This window comes from Callithrix jacchus, chromosome 3 (assembly GCF_049354715.1).
Source record: "Callithrix jacchus isolate 240 chromosome 3, calJac240_pri, whole genome shotgun sequence".
Classification (NCBI taxonomy): domain Eukaryota; kingdom Metazoa; phylum Chordata; class Mammalia; order Primates; family Cebidae; genus Callithrix; species Callithrix jacchus.
The window spans coordinates 86,562,855-86,583,887 of NC_133504.1; the positions used below are offsets into that span (position 1 = coordinate 86,562,855).

The following is a 21,033-nucleotide window of genomic DNA, read 5'->3' on the forward strand; positions in this document are numbered from 1 at the left end:
GAAGACTTGGAGTTCTTTGCTTCCACCATCACACCATGCCCCTTTCCTCCAAAAGATCTAAACATTTTAAGTTTATGAGTCTGACAACTTCAATGGCATTCCTTACCCAGGCTATAAAATTCTAGCCCTGCCACCACAGAGCTGTTTTTTCTGAATTTCACAAACTTAGAGATAACACTGACTCTAGTTTTCTGGCCAGCAACAGTAATGAAGCCCAGGATCTCGGTTTATATTTGAAGACTAACTTTACAACTGCAAAAAAGCTGTTGCCTGTGAAATCCAGGCCAGGGGGTGAGGGTGGAAGAAAGGCGCTTTCATTGAGATTCCCTGCTTTGGGAAAGCTAGAACTTTCTAATAATTTCATAAATATTGGATTTCCCTTCAAAGTTATATTTTTAGAGCATGTTTATATCAAAATATCATGTCATAGCAATATCTATATAATAATAAAAATGCTCTACCTATTCAAAAATAAATACTCCATGAAAAAGTCAAGTAGCTATGATACAATTATTGACTATTCAGCGAAAAGAAAGAAGTTGGGTTGACGTGTCACCTTTGCACAAAGGAATCAACCAGATAAACATAACTCATATAGCTGAGTTTATCAGTAAGATAATAAACTAAGATTTTCCTGATGTTCCACTTCAGTGTATGTGTCTCTCCTCTTGGCTCTGATACAATACAAGCATTTACTAACCAAGGAACTGTATGTGCCGTGGTAAAATTGGTTCAACCGAAATATTCAGATCCTTTGCCGAGCATAGGAAAGCTATTGCCATTCCAGCCAAATCTGGCTGACTTCCACTTTTATAATCATGTAATCTGGCAAATGAGATATCCCTACCCCATTCAAATTTATTCAGTTGGACTGATTCTACTGTATCAGGCTAAGTGTATAACAGAACACTTACATCTAAGAAATGTATTCTTAGAAGAGAGAAAGATATTATTTCAGCATAATTTTAATTAGTGACCTGAGGCGTGCCAAAGTTAAGTCAATAAAGGTTATTTATAAAGCATGAGGTACCACAGTACTGTTAGGAAAAAATAGAACCCAGGACTTCAGTGCCTGACTTCAGTTGACAGTTCTTTCTCAACTGGCATAATTACCTCTGAAGTTCTAAAAAAGGAATACTGATAAGAATAACATCTGCAAGACTATGTTTTGCATTCTTTATTGAAAGAACATTTTAGAAATGAAATGTGATAATGATCAGATGGTCACTCTTACAAAGAAGAATGGAGTTGTATCAACTTTTGCTTTCTTTGTCTGGCTGTAAACACTCTATGTCTGCAGAGCTGCAGAGTCCAAGGAAGGATATAGGCCAAAGTGCGCAGGGAGTGCAGAGAGCTTGAGGCTAGAAAGCACATTCACTCAGGGTAATGGCCATCTTTATTGGTACTTTATAGTTTACAAATTTTGTTTTAATTTGACCACTCTCCAAATGCCTTCTTTGAACTGCTGTTGTCCCAGGAGCTCTGGTGTCGGTGGTGAACATCCTAATCAAAATCTCATCCCTAACATCTTCTTTAATCCATTGTCCCCATGTCACAGTTAAAGAAAAGTGAAAAAAAGAAAAAGAAAACTGAAGTTTAGCATGATTCAGTGGTTCTCCCAAGATTTCAGTGCTATCTTATTACTGGGAAATAAAAGATTACAGAGCTATTCTTATGGCTGAGACAGTAATAAGAATCCAAAAGCTGATTATTTGACTCCCAGGCCAGCAGTCTGTAAAATAAATCTCTCCACCTCCAGGAGGTGCCCTCAAACCCTTTGCGGCCATTCTCAGAGCTTTTTCTGTTTAAACCACCTATTTTTCTGGAAAAGAGCTCCAGCGGTCAGCCAACTGACCTTTGAACAAAAGGTTAGACAAAAAAGGAGAAGGCTCAGAAACCGAAGAGGATTGGGTAGATGGAAACGCTGTGAAGAAAGTGAGGTAAGACTCCCCTGCCTCAACCCTTCTCCCCTCCCCATACCTAAATAAGGGGAAATTTAAGTTTGTTTTTATTTTAAAGTAGCTGTTAATTCTGATATTAATGTGTTAACACATTTTTTTAAAATAGGTTTGGCATCCACCAAATTCTGAATTTACTCCGAGATTCAAAATCACTTCATATTCAACCAAATATCAACCAATAACAAACCCTATACTAGTCATTAATCTTTAGGCAATTTCTTAACACCAGCTGAATATTAGAATCACCTGGAGAGTCTTTAAGCATTACCAATTCCCTAGAACCCTCTACAGGCTAATTAAATCAGAAACTGTAAGGATGGAACCCCAGCTTGCAGAGTGCTGAAAGCTCCCTGGGTGATTCTCCCGTGCATCAGAGGTTATTAACCTGTCTTGCGTGGTTCTCAAAGTGTAAGAACCTGGAGACAGTAGCATCGGCATTATCTGGGAACTTGGTAGAGGTGCCGATCTTCAGGCCCCATCCCAGATCTACTGAATCAAGGTCTCCAGGGTTGGGGCCCAACAAGCTTCATTTTAAGAAGCTGCCAGGTGATTTTGGTGCTTGTTCAAGTTTGAGAACCACTGCCTTAGAATATTTTGTCAAAGAGCTATCCTCTACCTAAACACTTGAAACAGCTCCTAAGACATTCTATTCTCTGAAATTAAAAGAGCTACTTGAGAAACACACCTCACATTTGAAAAAATAAAAGCCACAGCAAATAAATCCAAACTAAGAGAAGGAGGGGGGGAAACTCATTTAATTCATTTTTTCTTCAGTTTCCCTTTATTTTTCATTGATTTTTTTTTCCTCTTTTCTATTGATCAAATGCTGGAGTTTTCAGAGTGCTGGCCTGATGTAAATAAGTTCCCTTTCTCTTCAATTGCGTGAGACACATATGAGCATAGAAATATAAGTTACAGATTTACATGTATTAATCTTTGTGAGAGCAGCATTCTCCAAGTATCATGCAAGCCTCATGTGACCGTCTTGGGTGCCACAGGCAGGCATAAGTTGTTTACATTAGCAAATACATTTCAACTAAAACATATGTTGGCAGTTAGTATTCTCTCAGCTTCTTATACAAGTCGTTCTTCAGAGAGCGAGACTTTGTCAGAAGAGTTTGAGTTTGGAAAGTGTCTTTACTTATTTTTACTTACGTATTTATTTGTTTCTTTGTTTTGAGACAGAGTCTTACTTTGTTGCCCAGGCTGCAGTGCAGTGGCACATTCTCGGCTCACTGCAACCTCTGCTTCCTGGGTTCAAGCCATTCTCCTGCCTCAGCCTCTGAGTAGCTGGGAGTACGGGCACCTGCTGCAATACCCGTTTAATTTTTGTACTTTTAGTAGAGATGGGGTTTCACCACATTGGCCAAGATGATCTCAAACTCCTGACCTCGTGATCTTCCCACCTCAGCCTCCCAAAGTGCTGGGATTACAGGTGTGAGCCACCGTGCCCACCTAGATATAAAAGCATCTTTTGTATCTAACAAATGAAGAACTCAATACATTTGGATGTTAGATTTTCAAGTCTCCATATAATACAAGGAGTTAACAGGACTGATCCAAAGCTGTCAGGTAAGACATTTAGAGCTCTCTCAGCCACACTTTGAGTGGACATCTTAGTATAAACACTTGTGGGAAAGATGTAAAGGCAATTTATTATTTAGAAGCCAATAAAAAGAGCCCCCTTTGTGGAATTGGGGACATCAACAGTCTGGATATGTGCAGTTCTGAAGAGATGAGGGATGTCATTAGAGTGACAAAGACTGAGGATAAGCAAGCCATTCTCATAAGGAAGAACTGATACTCAGCTAGTGGGGTCAACCTGTTGCTACGAAGTGTAAATACTTCTATATTGACCAGTAAATAGCAGAATCTCTGAGCTCCCACAATGTGCCCTCATTGGTTAACCACCTTGATGCCTCCCTGGGATCTCCTGATGTCCCCACTCCTATTGTGCAGCTGCAGAGGTGATGCCAGATAGAGCAGGGTGCTCCTGGGCCCTGCTGAAACAATGTAGCTGGCATCTGTTCTAATGAGCAGTGCCCAAGCCATGTGGCTTTTTGAGTGTTTGAGTAGCACCCCTATGTCTATATGCCTCAAAAATGACCCAAAAATGAAGAAAATAAATTTCAAGTGATGTAAGAAATTATTAAGGCATTTAATGTCTCAGCTTCGCACCAATTTATTTGTGTTCCAAAATAAAATGCTCTTAAACCATATACATTATTGAAAGCAGAGGTAGATTCCCTCCAGCAAGGCGTTGTTTCTAACAGCAGCCTGAGCACTGGCAGCGTTCTCAGTGGCTATCATGATCACAGCCATGGTCACAGTTGTATTGACATTCTGTCCTCCTTGCTTCTCTCTCAGCACACATCTCCTAACCAAACAGTACCATGGGTCACCAAACCACAGGCGGTTTCTTCTCTCAGAGCAAGTATTGAAAAGAGCACAAAGGGGCTTGGGAAAAAAATGCATAAAAATGACAAGCTTTAGAGTTTCAATGTGAAAAATTTCATGATCTCTTTTTTTGCCTTTATTTCAAAGTGTTTGTTTCTGCTATGCTGAAAGCACAGTTTTCCCAATGCACATGTCCTGATCAGTTATCAGTGAGCTGTGTTGCAGATCTGTAAGCCAGGAGTCTTTTCCTGTTTGATCATCTTCACCCTTCTCTTTCAAGCCTTTCTGGATAATCCAGAGAGAGGGGAAGCAGGGAGGAAACAGTGTCAACTCCTGCCTGACAGGAGGGCCTGACTGCTTGAAGCAAGTTCAGCCAGTCATATAGTCTCTGAAAAATTGCTTTCAACCCCTCACCTCCCAAACCTGTTCAATCAGCTTTGCCTGTTGTCTAATCCACACCCACCAGTTCCCTCCAGCTCTGTTTTCATTCTCTGCCAGCTCTCTAGACTAGAGGCTTTACCAGTTCCTTTACTTCCTGTTCCACCCTTGACCCCTGTGTCCATGGCTTCATACCCAACAGCCTCAGGACAATGACTCCCACACATCCAGCCTCAGCTCCTGGAAGGTCACATGAGCAGCACTTCCCCCAAACTCCTGCCCTCAAACCACTGCTTACTCCAAGGGAGAAAAGGGAGGATGCCCAGTGGTTTTTCCACATCACTATGACATTTTCACAAGGGGAGTTGCTGACCTCAGGATCATTCACTCCTCTCCACCTTGTACTGCCATTTAATCACCTACTTTTAAACACCAGCTCTTTACAAGTTGACTTCTAAGAGCTTTGGAATCCATGCCTTACCAGAACTTAAATTATTAGTGGAATTAGTGATAAGTCCAAATAAACACAAAAGAAAAAGGCATTTTAAGACCTACGCCCCCCCCCTCCAAAAAAAAGATTCAAGTAAATGTAAATATCGATCATTTTCAGCATGGAAAAAAGTTCCCTTTATATGCCTCTTTCTTATGTAGCTGCTAATAAAGAATTTCTATTCGAAATAAGCCCCTGAATCACATGTCCTATGAAAAGTTCAGCTTCCTTTTCTAGGTTATTCATTTTTTAAAAATTCTAGAAATGACATTAATTTAGTACCCAAGACTTTGCTTTAGCCATGAGTCCTCTCATCCAAATTCTGATGAAATTTACTATGTAAAGAGGATTAACTTTACCATTTATGGATTATATTATCCATAAATGTCAGTAAATAAGCATTATCTTTATCATTTGGTATACAAGCTGTAACACTCTTGTCCCCCACTTGCTTTTTCAATAACAGTTTGCAAGTTTGGTGCAGAGTGGAGTTTTTAAGAAACTGGTGTGTGACCAGCAATATAGGTCAAGATCCAGCTGGCAATTAAATTTCTTTATTTTCTTTCATTTAACCTAGGCTATGTAAGTTCTGGTTTTTAGTGAAAGTTCCCAGCCCCATAGCAATACTGCTCAGACCTGTGTTGCTTGTCAAGCACTTCTATGGAAATCCCTGCCAGGGAGAAAGAAACAAGAAATTAGATTTACCACAGCAACAGGAACCTTCAATCTAGGAATCTTTGCTTATCAATTTGTTCTTTATCAAATGTTTTTTGAGTCTTCCTAATTTTATTATGACATTCCCTGTTGTTATTATGACTCTATTAACAGATATGGCTATAAATTTATTAAACTAGAGCTCTTGAGAAACTCACTATAAAATTCTTCACCTTAGATCACTATCCCAAATCTCACCTCTACTGGAATTACAAGGTTAATAAAGAGGATTATATTTCCAACAGCACCCAAAAGTCTTACTTTCCTTATCAATTATTTCATTTTGCAAGTATAGTAGAATATCAACATCAGGATTTTACTCCACTTATGAAAAGCTTGCAGAACCTTCTTCAGTGACCTCATCTAGATATATGTTTACAAAACAAGATAAGGTATTAATGATGTTGCAAGACAAAGAATTGGAATACCTGAAAACAAAAGAAGAGGGATGAAAATTAGTGCTCACCTGATTTCTAATGTTCCAAATGAGAGTTTTCACTTTGAAAAATAGCAAAACACAAAGATACACTTCTTTATTAACTGTGTTTAAAATGGAACTAGATTTCAGTCAGTTCTCCCTAAAGTGTATTAATAATAGCTACCAGTAAGTAAAGCATGGTATCAGCCACCTCTTCTCTGTTGCTTTTGAGCTTCTAAGCATCAGCTGCCTCTGTGACTCTTGGTCCTTTATTTTGCTCCAGCTGCTGCCTCTGTGACCCTGTCTGCAGGAGCTCCTCCCAGCCACCTAGGCTCACTGTACCTCAACACCACCCAGAGCTCCTCACCCCTCACGCTCTCTCTGCACACCTCTCACCTCTTATCATGCAGAGTCCCTGCTGCCTGGAATACAAAATGTTCAAAACTTCCTCCTCACCACACGTGAGCAATTCCAAAGTGAGAGTTAATAGCCATGCAGCAAACATAGAGACTAGGAAACAGTAGATAAATTGTTTTCCTTGCCATTTATATAGCAAAAGTTGTGGTATAGGGAGGGATGTAGAAATTAAACCAATAATTCAATCTGCCATACCTGATTAAGATAAATAAGCAACCTTGTGACATACTTAAATGGTTATCTCTAGTTTACAAATGAAAAAATAACTATCCCAAGAGATAAAGGAACTTTCTCAAAATCCCAGTTATGACTGAGCCAGAATGCTAACACAAGTCAAGTTTATCAGACTCAAAAGTCTATTTATTCACAAATTGCAGCTGGATGCCCACAGTGATCCAGAAAGCATGCAGTCAGTGTATTGAGGATACCAAGGTATCAATTAAAAGTATCATTCTGTCCTCAGAGAGTATACAGGCTAGCAGCAAGAAAGACAGGCAGACAAATACAGTACAATAATTGCCATAATGGAAGTATGGGCAGGCTTGAATGAGTGTGTGGAAGATAGGCAGGCAAGACAGATCTCTGGGGACAATCAGAAGAGCCTTCACTTTTCACATTTTCCACCAGAGCAAGCTGCTTGTTTCAAGCACAGCCTGTTTCCTACCTAACCAGGGTATTTGTTCTTCAAGAGCATTCATATAGATAGAGCTAAGAAATTCCTGCATGCCTTACTGTGTAGGAATGCCTTGGGCTTTATTTATGGAAAAGATAGAAATGTGGACATTCCTTCTTCAGTTGAGATCAGTTTCTTGTATAAGTAAAAAAAGATAAAGTACACCTTCCTGACACTCTTTCTTGCTGGGAAAACTGGGTAGACATATGCAGAAAACTGAAACTGGACCCCTTCCTTATACCTTATACAAAAATTAACTCAAGATGGATTAAAGACTTAAATGTAAAACCCAAAACCATAAAACGCTAGAAGAAAACCTAGGCAATTCCATTTAGGACATAGGCATGGGCAAAGACTTCATGACAAAAACACCAAAAGCAATTGCAACAGAAGCTGAAATTGACAAATGGAATAAGTTAAACTAAAGAACTTCTGCATGAACAGCAAACGAAACTAGCATCAGAGTGAACAGGCAACCTACGGAATGGGAGAAAATTTTGCAATCTACCCATCTGACAAAGGTCTAATATCCAGAATAGACAAGAAACTTAAAGAAACTTACAAGAAAAAAGTGAGCAAGAGATATGAACAGACACTTCTCAAAGGAAGACATTTATGCAGCCAACAAACATATGAAAAAGAGCTCATCATCACTGATCATTAGAAACATGCAAATCACAACTGTGTTTTACATTCTAAGGACAAGAGGAAGCCATTTAGTATTTAAATCAGTTTGATACACTTATAAAAGTAAGTCAATACTCAGTGTATTTTTTATTTTAATAACTGATTTTTAATACAGTGCCATTCTGCAAAACTGATAAATGGTGTTTGTAACAGCTTATTTATTGCCAAAGCTAGGGGCTATTTTTTTATTACTATAGAAGCTGAGTTCCTTCTGAAAAGAATGAAATACTTCATCTATTTGCCCAAGAAAGGTGGTATCATTTTAAGCAAAAGTGATTAATTTGATTTTCATTGATGAACTTGAGCCAGCTGACAAATCCTCAAAGGGAAACTTATACCTATATATGAGCACAATTGGATTTCTGATATGTTAATAAGATTGCTCCCATGAAGAATCTCAGCAGGATATATAAACTCTGGGGAAAAATGCTTTTTCTTTCTAGATGACATATTAATGGTTTTAATGACTTCTTCCAAGCTTGGCAAAAACACAGTGCCCAAGAAGAAATTATTGCATCTGTGTTTAAATTATCATTTCATGACTTAGATAAATCTCCTATTTATTTTTAAATAGGAAATTAGATAAATCTCCTATTTATCCTTTGTATTAATTTCCTCAGGCTGTCATAACAAATACCACTAACTTGGTGGCTTAAAACAATAGAAATTTATTATCTCAGTGTTCAGAAATCCAAAGTCACCATGTCCGTAGGCCCTAGAATAGCATGTGTGAATGTGCTAAGACAAAGAGTCTAGTTTCTTCAGGGAACTGAGGAAAGGTACCTGAGGCTCAGGCAATGTGTTGGTGAGGGAGGGCATAGCAAGGCAAGACATAGAGGATTCTTTCTTGCCCCTTCCTGCCTCCAGTGGCTCCTGGCATCCCTTGGCTTGTGGCAGCATCATTCCAATCTCTGCTTCTGTCTTCACATGGCCTCCTCCCCTGTGTCTCTGTGTCTCAGTGTCTCAAGTCTCTCTCTCCCTTCTTTTATAAGTACCCATTATTTTGTCCATCCTACTTAGACACAGACTTTTCCCTCAAACATTTCACCTTAAACTGCAAAAAAAAAAAACACTATTGAATGACAATAATTTAAGTCCCATGTATGCAGTGATCAAACTAAGCTGAGAGAAAGGAAGGAATGCTTCCTAAGTGATGATGAAAGAAAAGAATGCTTCTGGAGTTCCTGTAGTGGTAATGCTCAAAGTCCATCACAGACCACAATATTGACTACAGAAGGCAGCTTAATGTAATATAAAAGGGGTCAGAAAGAAAACTCAGCTCTAGGAAATAGATCTTATAGAGATAAGTTCAGGAAACAAGCCCCAATAAGCCAGCTAGAGTAGTGGGCTGTGCCCCAATTCCTCACTGCAGACAGAAAGCTAAGACAAAGAAATCCAGAAACAAAAAAGACTATATACAGGTAGACCGTCAGATGGCTTTAACAAGAGTGGATTCAGAAAACTGTGGTCATAGACTGCTGACCACAACCATAGAATCCAATACCCTTAAGAATTGTGCCCTAAAAAAGCAAGAGAGTTGATGACAATTGCCAAATAGTAAGTGGGGAAAATACATCTTAATACCTTGTTGGTGAAGTTCCAGCACAACCCACTGGTGACATCCATCTACAAAGAGAAAAAACAAGCTTCCGTGAGGTAAGGACTGCCACTCCTTTCTAAAATACACGTATATTTGTGCTTAAAGTGCCATGTTAATTTCTTTATTGATCTACATCTGAGGACTCTAGTATAAATCCTAAAAACAAGATTATTTCTGTGGTAGAACTCACAGCTAACTCATTTTAGGCCTTCAATTGTGCTGTTCCTAGTTATACTTCTACTCTTATCAGTGAAACTGTTCCTTATTAAACCCTTGAGTTCATCTAAAGAGACAATCCTCTTATTCTGAATCACTGTTAAAATGAACAAATTCAAATCTCTCATTAATAAACTTATGAAGGAAAATCCTCTGAGTTCAGGCAGGGGTGGAAGAATTTGTAAGTTTCCAAAATAGTAGAGAATGACTTTTTTCAATGTTACAATTAGAGTTCAGATTCATAGAACCCAAGACACTAAAAAAGAAAAATAACTGATGTATTACTCCTACCACTACTAAAAGTTTAGAAACAATTGTGTGATATGAGATAGAGAACTTTCAGCTAGGCACAGTGGCACATGCCTGTACTCCCAGCTACTGGGAACACTGAGGTGAGAGGATACTTTGAAGCCAGCCTGGGCAACATAGCAAGACTCTATATAAAAGAAAAAAAAGAGAGCATACACTGTCGTCTATTATCGGATCACACACTAGTCATCCAACCAACTATAGCTGTCAGAGATTTATGTTATCTCTCAGAGCATCTCTTCTTTTTACATCTATAATAAGGGGATCAAACTCCCTAACAAACACCATTGAGTTAGTATAAAAACCATCAAAGGAGACAAATGTAAAGGCACTTTGACCAGTACAAAGTAATACGTTGATGCAAGACATTAGCATTTCTATAGCCGTGAGCACTTCTTTCCTCTAGGAGTATTTTTCTCATTCTGACTCACCACAGGACCAATGTAATTGCCAGGCTGTTGGAAGGATTTTGTTTTATGTTCATTGTTATATAGTTCATGTTCCCATTTCATCTTTCAGGTTTTTATCTTGATTCTTTGATTTGTTTGCTGAATTTTCATTTTGCTTGCTCAGGAATAAAAATCTTCTGTTTGTGATCCCTTCGCTGCACCATTTTACTCATTCCACAGCATGGAATTGTTGGTGTATTCTTAAAGGCTTCTTTCAGGGGAGCACGTGGGCTTGAAGAAAGAATGATCACAGATGTTCCTTTGGTGCTGATTGACTTAAGAAATGTGACATGAAAGCAAGATAGTTCTCACTAACTGGGTGCCTTGGAGGTAGAGAGGAATATAGATCTTCAGCCGTGCACTCCACCTTCAAACATGGGGAATTATTTGATGCACCTGCTTAGACACAGACTTTTCCCTCAAACAAGATTCTTTCCTCACTGGCTGAAGATCTCCCTGACAATAATAATTATGTTGGTGTTTTTGAGGGACCCCAATGTGAGCACCAAGCCAATAAGAAGACAGAAGAGTCAGCGAATGAACAAAAATATCAACTTTATTACTAATCCAGACTAGATGGGAGGACTTTGCTTATTATAAGAAAGAACATGTGCTTGTTCACTCCCAAGTCTCAGTCTACTAGACTCAGAACAGCCCACCTGAGGGAGACTTTGAGATCACGAAGCAGGCACACTTATTCAGGTCACTGTCTCTTGCTGCTCTGAGGGGAGAGTGAAAAAAAAAAGAGACACCAAATCTCCCCATGCTCAGTCATTTTAATAGAATAGACCCCCCACAAGCAAAGAAATTGAAATAATGAATGTCACTAGCCAAGCCAGTCACCAGAAGGAAGAGTAACAATGAGTCAAAAGACTGGGTGTGAGAACATCCCTTCTCACAGAAGTAAGAAATCAGGGGTTTCTCCTTGATAGAGAATGATACTTACATTTACTGTGTTCTCACTATGTGCCAGGAACTGTTATAAAGAATTATCTGGATTAATTCCTTTAGTACAGCCAGGTGAGTACTTGTACAACCGTTTAGTACAAGGTGAGTATTATTTCATTTTTTTTAATTTATTATTTTTATTTTAAGTTCCAGGGTACATGTGAAGGATGTGCAGGTTTGTTACATAGATAAACATGTGCCATGGTGGTTTGCTGCACCTATCAACCCATCACCTAGGTATAAAGCACAGTATGCATTAGCTATTTTTTCTAATGCTCTCCTTTCCCCCACCCCAATCACCGACAGGCTTTAGTGTGTGTTGATCCCCTCTCTGTGTCCATATTTTCTCATTAGTACTATTTTATTTTCCAGATGAGGAAACTTGAGGCACATAAAGGCTAAGTCATTGAGAGAAAGGAAAATCATAGCTAAGTATAAAGCTGACCAAAGAGCAATCAACATCCTATCATTTGTAGAACTCTATGAGAAACTCCAGCCTAAATGGAAGAGTTTCTTTTCTTCTGCATTCAAGTTTCTGCTCCCAATACATCTAGGGCTATAAGAAAATACCTACACCCAGTGCTCCTCATAAACTGGACTGACGTTTATGGCGTATGGCAGAAAGGACAGGAGGAATATTCCTCTCTCTCCAAAATGTCTCTCCCTTAGACTGGTGTGGAACCTGCACAAGACCCCCACTGACTTCTCTCCTTCTTCAGTTAATGCACTCAAGGTGGGCTGTAGAGGATAAATGGAAGTAACACAGACTAACAGTGAGTTATAATCATTCTTTATCTTCTGAAAACATATTTAAAGGAATAGAGCCCCAAGGAAATGAGACAGAGGCTACGGAAGGTTAGAAGAGAGGAAAGAGACTTCTCGGGGTGTGTGGCTTGGTGAGAAGGGTTCACATCCAGGAAGCAATAGTGAGAGGGCACCAAGGACTGAGGGAGTATAAGCACCAAACGGAATGGTCTGTTCTTCCTTCCCTCCTTCACTTTATTTGATGAGATGTCCCCAAGTCTTTCTTTGGGGGATTTTTTCCTGTTATTTGCAGAGAGGTCACTATTCTCAGTCTCCACCACAATAAAAACATTCCTCTGTCCCTGAACTGTCTTCAACTGTCCACCCTCACCAGCAGACACTCACTCTCCCTTAGAGTCTGTGAAGTCAGAATTGGTTAAAACAACATCAGTCCTGGCTCTGTCTGTTCCCCCATACAATAGTTTCCTGTGTCTGTTCTAACAAATTACTACAGATTGGGTGGCTGAAAACTATAGAATTTGATTCTCTCACAGTTTTAGAGGACAGATGTCAGAAATGAAAGTGTTGGCAGGGCTGCACTCTCTCTGGATGCTGTAGGGCAGTGGTCCCCAAACCCCTGGCCGTGGACCTGTATCAGTCCGTGGCCTGCCAGGAATGAGGCCACATAGCCCAAGTGAGCAGCGGGCCAGAGAGCATTACTGCCAGAGCTCCACCTCCTGTCAGATCAGCAGCAGCATTAGTTTCTCATCGGAGCAGGAACCCTACTATGAACTGTGCATGCAAGGGGTCTAGGTTGCACGCTCCTTATGAGAATCTAATGCCTAATGATCTGAAGTAGAACAGTTTCATCCCAAAGCCATCCCCCTCCCCACTGTCCATGGAAAAATTGTCTTCTCATTTCAAAATATGAATTTAATTACATCTACAAAGATCCTCTTTCCAAATAAATTAATATTCACAGGTTCCAGAGATTAGGATGCAAATGTACTTTTGGGGGTACCAACATTCAACCCACTATACCCTACCAAGATACAAGTGACAGAAATGGAAAACTACACTGGACTAGTACAGTTTATTAGAATCTCACCCTCCTTCTTCATCATGCAAAATACTAACATGAGAGATTGTAGCAATCCCCTGAGGAGAAGGCCAGAAAAAAGCACTGGGTCCCAGTCCCAACCATGTTGCCAACCAAGCATGTGACCTTAGATGATTCATTTATCCTTCCAGGGCTTCAGTCCTCTTATCTATAAATGAGGGATTGCTCAGATGCTCTTTGAGTACCCTTCCAACTTCAGCATCTTATGATTCTACAGAAAATTCCAAGCATATTTTAAAGCCCAGCATGCACACAGAAAACAGACAATCATAATGTTATCACAGCTAGTCTTTCATTTGGCAAACATTATTGAATGCCTTCTTTTTACCAGTAAAAGAAGTCCCCAGTACATTAATAAATAAGCCACTGCATTAACTAAAACAAAAATCTCCAGAATCTTTCAGTGATGCTAAAATCAACGAACCCCAACAAAATTAAACTGATTTTTGCCAAGTCTATTCTATCAAAGAAGAAAAAGAAGGAGGAGGCAAAAGGAGAAAAAAAAAACAGCATAACTAATCTAAAGCAGAGCTGCCTAGTGGCGGTTCATAACTGCTTAACACACACCCAGTGTCGTATTGTGCTAGGGGGGTGCTCTGGTGAAAAGTACAGGTTCTGGATTTAGCTCCATTTTAAATCACTCCCAACTCTATGAGATCTTGAACAAGCCCCTTAACTTTACAGGACCTGTGTGCTCACATGGAAAAGGGGAAAACTGTAAAAATGTAAATTCCAGGGGAAAATGGCGAGGACTAAACCTGAAAAGGTATGGAAAGCATTTAGTAGCAGCTGCCTGGCATGGGTTGTTTCCTTCTCTTTGCACTGCCCAGGTGAAAGTAAATACATCTGACCTTGAACAAAGTTGTAAAGTGTTTGAAGTTCACTTTCACCTCCTTTTTTGTACCTTCCTTTTCCCTCTTGACGACAACCCTTCCAGGCAAAAAATTTGTCATTTTCAGTTGTTCGTTGATTAAGCTGCCTTCCAATTATTTTGTCCCTAATTGTAGAATGTAGGTCAAAGAATATTTGAATATGACCAAAGAGATGAGGGGAGGTTCAGAGGTGAGAGTGGAGATGCTGATGCTGAAGTCTCTTGAAATGAAACTAGGCCCCATCAGCTGACTCAGACAGGGAATCTGGTTCAAACATTTTAGAAATACAGCCAAGTACTGAATCCAAGAGGAGACAGACTCTGGTTCCCAACCAAAGCCAGACCATAATCTAAGATCTCACTCAAATTTGCTGCTAGAGGTGATTTAAATAAAGTGATGATGGGGGAATGCATATTTTTAAAATGAAGACTATTCCATTGTCCTACTCACCCAAGTTTACATATTGTGATCACTTCTGCCTCTCCAAGATATCAAGATGCATCATAAATGCTTTCTGAAATAAAACTGTGTTTTATCAGTATTTGGTGATTTTTTTCTTGCCTAGACCTTTCCCATAGCTGTTATACAAGAAAACACTCCCTATGGTTCCTAATTATAATTATGAAGTTTCCAAAAAGAGCATGTGCTAAAATTACACTCTTCATTAATAGAGGTAGTTAAAAGTGAGTGTGAAGGTTAGGGCTCTACAGTCTGACAGGCCTAGATCTGCATTCCAGATGGTGATGATCTGCTCACTCTCTGCTTTTGTGATATCTTGGGAAAGTTACTGTCCCCTCTCTAAGCCATAGTTTTCTCATCTACAAAATGGGAAGAATAATAGTAAGTTGCTACACAATTTGCATACTCAAATATGCATATGAGTATAATATACTCATTATGCATGCACTATGATTATCATCCAAAACATATATATAAAAATAAAGCGTCTTGGGAATGGAAAAAGTATTAGTCTGAAAAAATAAAATATTTAACTGCAAAATAATTTTCAAGAAAGAACATAAAAGAGTGCCACATTCTCTATTGCCTAGTAAAGAACATGCTTGTGTGATAAACTAATAGATAAGACATATTTGTGAACCCATATAAGGGACCATGATGGGCAATTTGACTTCAGAGAAGCATTTGAAAAAAAAGACAGAAAGAAATGAACCAAGCTGCCTACAGTTGTTATAATATCACAACTGCCAGATTGGCCAATTTTAGGTTCTGATCATTTTCATCACTAGGACAGTTTGTCAATTTGATCCATTTATTTTCCCATTCAACAAATGGCAGCCAAGGTGTGGTGGCTCACTCCCGTAATCCCAGCACTTTGGGAGGCTAGGGTGGGAATATCACCTGGTCAAGAGTTCAAGACCAGCCTGGCCAACATGGTGAAACCCCATCCCTACTAAAAATACAAAAATTAACCAGGCATGACAGCACACACTTGGAATCTTAGCTACTTGGGAGGCTGAGGCAGGAGAATGGTTTGAACACCAGAAACAGGTTGCAGTGATCTGAGATGGCACCATTGCACTCCAGCGTGGGTGAAAAGAGTAAAACTTCTTCTCAAAAACGAAAAAACAAAACAAATAGCAATTAGTAATATGAAGAAATTGTGGTAGGAACACGAAGATAATTAATACTTAGTCCATGGCCTAATAAAGCTACACATACATGCTGTGCACATGCAAGCATACCTAAAGCTTGCATATATGTAAGTAGTCAGATAATCATTTAGAAATTTAGATAGTTCAGTGTTCTACATATTTGTAAGAAAAATCATTGCATTGATTCCTTATTTCTCAAGATTATTGGCTGGTGCAGGTCCTGCGAGAGCTGCTAGGCCCAGCATGGTAGACAGAAGACGCTAGTGCTGCTGAGGCCCAGGGACAAACCAACAAGGGCCGGTCCCTGGAGAAGGAGTTTAGGTTATCGCACCCACCGCCACCAGTTCACATCCAGCCCTGGTTTCCAGTGTGACTCTTTGGTGGAGGCACAGTGGGTGAACATGATCTTCAGCCAGATCCAGCAGAATTTCCCAAGTGGAGTTGTTGAGTCAGGCCTTGTAGACGGTGGACCCACTCGGCTCTGAGAACCCAGAAATCACCATCTTGGGATGGTGGTGTCTACAGAATTGAGGAAAAGCATGCACTTCAGCTTGGCATTGTGGCACTGAGACCATCGTACCCTAGGTAAGATGAAACTGCTTTGATGAGTTATTGAGGTCCCGGGCATCACATCCCCATGCTTTCCCACATCCTATTGCTTATTGACAGTGTACATTACTGTCAGGAGCATTGCAAGACCAATTCTGCTTCTGCTACTAAAATTGAAGAGGGGCAAGTATCCTCCCATCTCTGTGTTCCTAGTTCCCGTGTCTTGATAGTGATTTATTTTGATGCAAGCATAAGTTTGTAGAACTATTTTAATACAAAAATGGATTTCCTCGTTTTTTGTCCAATGACATAAATATCTTTGCTCATTTAAAGCAAATGTAGGCTGGGAACAGTGGCTCAAGCCTGTAATCCCAGCACTTTGGGAGGCTGAGCTGGCAGATCACGAGGTCAGGAGATCAAGACCATCCTGGTCAAGATGGTGAAACCCCATCTCTACTAAAAATACAAAAAATAGCTGGGCATGGTGGTGCCTGCTTGTAGTCCCAGCTACTCAGGAGGCTGAGGCAGGAGAATCTCCTGAATTCAGGAGGCAGAGGTTGCAGTGAGCCAAGATTGTGCCACTGCACTGCAGCCTGGCAACAGAGTGAGACTCCATCTCAAAAAGAAACACACAAATAAATAAAAATAAAGCAAATGTAAAGAAAAAAAGATAATTTGTAATATTAAAAAATTTGAATAAAGTATTTAAAAGTTTCACTAATAGCCTAAGAAAGCAGATAGATAATTTAGATGACTTTTATTTTGGTTGCATTGATACTAACAGTATTTTGAAAAAATTAAAAGCATAGGCAATTGATCAGAAATTTCAACTAATTCAAATGAACTCTCAGAGTTGTCAATCAAATGTATTTCTCTCTCTCTAGATGCTTATCTACATACTTGTTACTTCCCTATTGCAAAAAAAAAAATAACCTGGAGCAGCAGAGGTAGTTCAAGTAGACAACACTTAGGAGCCTGACCCAAGTTACTAACTGTATATAGTACTTAGGAGAAACTTTCTTTTAAAATAATCTTTAATTTTGACCTTCACCAACGCTCCATTTTATTCCTCTCCATGCTATTTTGGTTTTGGTTTTGGTTTTTACAAGATAAATGACTTAACAAGCTGTAGGCCTATCACTCTAGAGTGTTCTCTTCATTATGAGTACATAGTTTCTTTTAATATAAATAAGTTATGAAAGCAAGTAGCAAAGAATACTTATAACCTAGAACAGTTAATGTTCATAGGGAGCTTTATATTCATAAAAAGAAATAACATTTTTCATAAATTTTAAATTTGATTTTTGTTTTTTTGTTGTCATTTTATTCTGTTTTGTTTTGTTTTTTGAGACAGGGCCTCACTCTGTCACCCAGGGTGGGCGCAGTGGTGACTCTTATGCCTCAGCCTCCCTGAGTAGCTGGGACTACAGGTGGGCACCACCATGCCCAGCTAATTTTTTCTGTTTTTAGTAGAGGCAGGGTTTTGCCATATTGGTCAAGTTGATCTCAAACTCCCAATATCAAGCTGGTCCACCTGTAATCCCAAAGTATGCTGGGATTGTACTTTAAAACAGAATAATTAGCCAGCTCTTTTGACATAGAACATAAGAATGAATGAAAAGGTTGTGGGGGGCAGATTTTTAACTTCTTCAGGTTAAAACAATCTAGTGAGTGGAACTGACACATTATATGGCATCTAAAAATATTTCAGCCTATCATTTTATGCTTCCAAGCCATGCCATTTATTTTTTTAATTGGCCTGAGACAAGGAGGTTTTCATTAACTCTCAACATTATTCCAAAGAAGAGTCAGCTTCAGATCAAGCCATATACTTTTTTAATTATGTGTAACTATGCCAAGGTGTTCTTGGGGAGGAAAAATAAAAAGCTCCCTCATAACCCTTACTAAGAATCTTACCATAGGGACTTTACTCTTATTTAAATTAAGAGTCAAACCTTTATTAAATATATTCTAACTAGCTATCACTATTATAGGAAAATCACCTCTATGAATGAAGAGATTAGGGATAGGAGAGGCAGAGAGTGTCTGAACTGGATTGCTTGGTTTTTTAGAATTCATCAACAGTTTCAGAGAATGCTTTCTAAAAATATAAAGCACTGTTTTCACATTTTAAGCATTATCCTTTACTGAATGACATGTACAGTTAAATTTTGGTCTAAATTTTAAACAAGGGCTACATGAACTCACTAGGGAATGAGACAACATCGTTGATAAATAAATTGGGAGCATTTAAAGAATTTATATAAGTTGTCTAAATAAGTCAGAGGGTTTTCCCATCTTGATTATTATTTATCCTATTTTTTGTTTTTGTTGTCAAAATTATAAACAGGTAGGACTTAGAAGAAATGTTGATATATAATGTATGTATATATGTGCATAAATATTTATGCACACATTTATACAGGGTAGTTTAAAATAACAATGTTTCACATGAACCTCCTATTTTGAATCTTTTAAACACTTTTTCATTTACCTACATAAAGAATACAGGGTGTAGGCACAGAGAATACATTCTCAATTATATAACTATTTTAAATTGTCTTTTTAAATGAAAATGTTAATGAAACAAAACATCACATATGGTTTAATCACTTTACTTCTAATAGGATAGAAAGATCAGATTAGCTTTCTTAAATGTTTCATGACAGCTTATTTGTATTTTTTTATAGTTATGAGCTCCAATATAAAGGAAAAATCCTGGGAAGAATAACAACCTCAGAAAAAAATCCATTGCTCAAAGTAATAGTGAAAAACACAGTCAATTACTTCAAAAACAGTGAGATATTTTCAGCTCGATAGTAGTGTTCATTAACTAAAACTTAACAGTAGTAAAGAATATGTGGCTATTATATCACAGTCCCCTTGGTCATCAGTTGCCAGAGAAGGTCTGGATTTATATCAATTTCACAATTTTCAGGTATCTGCTTATAACCTAAGGCAGGAAATGAGAAATAATAAATTAATTAAAATCAGTGACCATTATCCAGATTAGTAATTCATTATGTTTTAGAACTAATTTTTTATTTCACATAAAAATGTTGATTTTTATTTACTCCCCACTCCTCAACTCTACTCTTTATCTTTCACTATCCATAGCCCATAGTCAGACAGGCGTAGGCCAATGAGCTAGTAATGCATAGAATACAGGTGTTGGTTCCAGCGGGGCAGCAAGTAGTCCAGTAGATGGTAATGGAGGGGCACCTGGAGAGTTATCATGCTTCTACCCCAGCCTCCCAACCCAAACTCCTCTGTTCTGGCAGACTCCTCATTTGCCATGGACTGCATGATCACCAAACTTGGCACTTCTGGGGGCATATCCTCTTTTGAATAACTCTCATAAATATGCCTGCCCACAGGACATCCAGATTTGCTGGTTTGGTAGTAAAGCAAAGTAAGACTAGTCTTGAGCCTGATGTTCATTTTTGCCCTCTTTCAAATTCCAGGAGCCCTCTCAGTTTTGGACTAATTGACCAACTGGGTTATAACTTTCCAGGGAAATAATATTTGGAAAGGCTAAACAAAATATACTTTCTCAGTTTTCTCAAACCTCTCAGAAGATACATTTCAAAAAAAATAAACTAAGGTAGCAACATCTAAACTAAATCCCTGCATTCCTTACAATAAAAAAAGAATCGTAAAAAAAAAATTGTTGGGAAGGTGAGAAATTAACTTCGCCTACAATTACAAGTAAAGTTTCTATTTAAAAATGTAATACCACTTACAGTCAATTTGGGAAACAAAAAGGACTAAAAAAACAGTCTGCCAAAGTCAATTTGCAAACCATTCTACTCTCCTTTCTTGAAGTTTTATCTTAGGTTCAGAGCACACGTGCAGGTTTGTTATACAGGTAAACCTGTCACAGGGATTTGTTATACAGATTATTTTGTCACCCAGGTACTAAGCCTCATACCCAATAGTTATTTTTTCTGATCCTCTCCCTCCTCCCATCTGCCACTTTCCAATAGGCCCCAGTGTCTGTTGTTCCTCTCTTAGTATTTATGAGTTCTCCTCATTTAGCGCCCACTTATAAGTGAGAACATAAGTTATTTGGTTTTCTGTTCCTGAGTTAGTTTGCTAAGGATAAAGGCCTCTGGCTCCATCCATGTTTCTGCAAAAGGCATGATCTCATTCTTTTTTAACATTCCACATTCCACTCTGTAGTACTTTTTTCTTCCCCCAATCCTGAACTCTACCACGTCCTTTAAACATCTCTCTTTTCTCTCCTTTTTCTATGCTCATTTGCATATAGTTAAAAGATGACATTAATTTTTCTTTCTAATTCAGCATATGCCCATTAGAGAGCTAAAAATATTACTATTTACATCAGCCAGAACTCAACTTAAAAAATTACCACAAAATGAATCTCCCAGATAGTAACGGAATCATCTTGTTAAGCCACAATCCTAGATGCCCCCTCTGCTTTTTCTTCATTTTAGGTAAGTCATTCCCTTTCCTTT

The 21,033-nt window shown here is 38.7% G+C and overlaps 1 long non-coding RNA gene across 1 annotated transcript in view; it reads right to left on the bottom strand.

Moving 5' to 3' along the window:
- Positions 1-4,093: 4,093 nt before the first annotated feature.
- LOC118152223 (uncharacterized) overlaps positions 4,094-21,033 on the bottom strand; it is a 30,957-nt gene continuing 14,017 nt past the window's right edge. The window contains exons 3-5 of the long non-coding RNA XR_004740725.3: positions 9,720-9,761; positions 5,863-5,896; positions 4,094-4,418 (exon numbers count right to left, since the gene is read on the bottom strand). This is a non-coding gene — a long non-coding RNA (uncharacterized LOC118152223). The remainder of the gene's footprint in view (positions 4,419-5,862; positions 5,897-9,719; positions 9,762-21,033) is intronic.